This window comes from Trichechus manatus, unplaced genomic scaffold (genome assembly GCF_000243295.1).
Source record: "Trichechus manatus latirostris isolate Lorelei unplaced genomic scaffold, TriManLat1.0 scaffold00037, whole genome shotgun sequence".
NCBI classification, from domain to species: Eukaryota; Metazoa; Chordata; class Mammalia; order Sirenia; family Trichechidae; genus Trichechus; species Trichechus manatus.
Genome location: NW_004443973.1, coordinates 6,837,595 through 6,840,698, shown reverse-complemented (window position 1 = coordinate 6,840,698; position 3,104 = coordinate 6,837,595). Strand labels below are relative to the sequence as shown.

The 3,104-nt window shown below is 40.6% G+C and overlaps 1 protein-coding gene across 3 annotated transcripts in view; it reads left to right on the top strand.

Moving 5' to 3' along the window:
- Window positions 1-3,104, top strand: part of AGPS (alkylglycerone phosphate synthase) — a 174,637-nt gene that overhangs the window by 45,257 nt on the left and 126,276 nt on the right. The gene's annotated exons all lie outside the window — the stretch shown is intronic.

Here is a 3,104-nt window from a genome sequence, read left to right as displayed (position 1 = left end):
TTTTTTTTTTTGGTGAAAATATACATAGCCAAAGATACACCATTTCAAAAATTTCTACATGTACAATTCAGTGACATCGATTATGTTCTTCCACTTATGCTGCTTTTCTCAGTTTAGATGAAGGTTTACGGAACAAAATAGTTTCTCACTAAACAGTACACATATTGCCCTATGACAATGGTTAAGAACCCCACTGCATGTCAACACTGTCCTTACTCAACCTTGGGTTCCCTATCACGAGCTTTCCTATCCCCTTCTGCTTTCTAGTCCTTGTCCCTGGATTGCTGTGCCTCATTAGTCCCATTTTGTTTTTATGGGGCTGTCCAATCCCCGGCTCAACGGTGAACCTTAGGAGTGACTTAACCACTGAGCTAAAAGGGTGTCTAGGGGCCCAACTCTCGGAGTTTCTCCAGTCTCTGTCAGGCCAGTAAATCTGGTCTTTTTCTGTGTATGTGTTAGAATTTTGTTCCACATCCTTCTCCAGCTCTGTCCAGATCCCTCTGTTGTGATCCCAGTCAGAGCTGTCAGTGGTGGTAGCCGGGCACCATCTAGCTGTACTGGACTCAGTCTGGTGGAGGCCTTGGTAGCTGTTGTTCATGAGTCCTTCGGACTAATCTTTTCCTTGTATCCTGTTCTCTTCATTCTCGCTTGCTCCCGAAGGGATGAGACCAGAGGAGTATCTTAGATGGCTGCTCACAGGCTTTTAAGATCCCAGAAGCTACTCACCAAGGTAGAATGTAGAACATTGTCTTTATAAACTGTGTTATGCCAGTTGAGCTAGATGTTCCCTGAGACCATGGTCCCCATAGCCCTTCTCCCAACAATTCAGTCCCTCAGGGAGTATGGATGTGTCTATGGAGCTTCCATGACCTTTGCTTGTACAGGTTGTGCTGGCTTCCCCAGTATTGTGTACTGTCTTACCCTTCACCAAAGTTACCACTTATCTGTTGTCTATTTAGTATTTCCCCCCACCCCTCCCATCCCTTGTAACCAACAAAGATTGTTACTTTTTGTTTGTAAACTGTTTTATGAGTTTTTACAATACACGTCTCATACAATATTTGTCCTTTTGTGATTGACTTATTTCACTCAGCATAATGTCCTCTAGTTTCATCCATGTTATGAGATGCTTCTTTTTTTTGTGGTGCTGACATTTTCTTTGTTCCTCTTCCTCTCATATGCTGAATTCCTTTTGTTTGTGAATTTTTTTTTCAGTTTCTTTTGTTTTTGTAGGTTTTGTTTTTACTGAGACTTTGTTTTTCGTCTTTACTTTTATGAGTAGGTTTGTTAACTTTCTTTTTGTGTACCGTGAAATTTACCCTTATCTAAGTTTGAAGCAGTCTGTTATTACTTGGTATCGCCTTGCCTTCCTCTCCATTAGAAGGTTTTATACCTACACCATTTATTCTCTCTTTTATTGTTCTGATGTTGTCATTTACAGATTAACTGCTCTGATTCCCTGTTGTATTTCTTTTGGTTCTGGATAGTCCTTGAGAGTTCATCTCCTAGACTGGTATTTGGCTGGTACTATCCTGCGTCCTAGATTTAGCCTGTGAGCTGAAGTTGTTTGTTCTCAGATCAAAGGACTCCCTTTAATAATTCTTAGTAAGTTTGGTTCTGTTTTTACATATTCCCTTAATTTCTTTCTATCTGGAAATGACCTAATTTCACCATCATATTTGAACGAGAGTTTTGCAGAATATATTATTCTTGGTTGGCAGTTTTTTTCTTTCAAGGTTTTATGTATGTCATCCCATTGCCTTCTTGCCTGCATGGTTTCTGCCAGATAATCTGAGCTTAGTCTTACTGTTTCTCCTCTATATGTGACTTTTTGTTTTTCTCGAGCTGCTCTCAGAATTCTTTGTTTGTCTTTGGTTTTTTCGAATGTGATTATGATATACCTTGGTGATTTTCTTTTGGCGTCTATCCTATATGGGTTTCATTGAGCTTCTTGGATGGCCAGCTTTTCATCTTTCATGATGTTGGGGAAGTTTTCTGTCAGCATTTCTTCAATGATCCTCTCTGTGTTTTCTGTTTTCTCCCCCTGTTCTGGAACTCCAATCACTTGCAGATTTTTGCTTTTGATTGTATCCCATGTAATTCTCAGGGTCTCTTCATTTTTCTTTGTTCTTTTTTCTGATTTTTCCTCAGAGTTGTATCCAAGTGTTTGTCTTCAATTTCGCTGATCCTGTCTTCCACCGTCTCAGACCTGCTCCTCAGCCCTTCTGTGACACTGTCCATTTCTGAAATCTTGTTGTTTATGTTTTGGATTTCTAATTGTTGTTTTTGTATGATTTCTAGTTGTGAGTTTATTTTGGCATTTTGTTCCTGCATTATTTTCCTGAATTCTTCCATATTTTTGGTCTGTATTTTCCATGAATTTGTCTGCCTTTTCCATGAATTTGTCTATTTTTGCCTCATTTTTGTTTGCTTTTTACTTCAACTCCTGGATGATTCTGAATATTGGAGATCTAATTTCCCTATCCGGTAGTTCTAGTGCCTTTTCTTCTACTGGAAGGTCATCTGGTGTTTTATTTTGGACGCCTACTGGAACCATCCTGTCTTGTTTTTGTAAATCTTTTGATATTGTCTGCTGTCTTCAGGGCATTTCGTAGTTATTTTTCTTGTTTATTGATTATAGATTTGTTTGTTTCATCCTGTTTTTTTATTTGGTTATGTCTGAGCAGGCTGGCTGTGTATTCTTTGTTGTCTGCTCGTCTGTGGGCACGATACTTTTCGCCTCCTTCTCCAATTGGCAGGGTCAGTCACTCAGATATGGTACAGAAGGGCAGGTCTAGCTGAAGAGGAGTTGCTGGGATGGGTTGTTTGTGGCACTTACTGCGGCCACCAGGGCAGGCTGGTAATCAGTGCAGGGCAGGTTCCAGTAGGCCATGCCTGGGCTGCTTGGTGGTGTGATGTTCAGCGCACGGTACAGGTAGGCAGGATGGAGGGGGGAGATTGTGATGTGTGGAGCTAAAATGGGTATAGGAAAGAGGAGAGAGGAACAGGAGCCAAAAACATACAAACAAAAAAGAGTGCTGGGGAGCTTGCCATTGGAGTGGAGAGATGAGAGACTATGAAATGGAGAAAAACAAAAAGGAGAA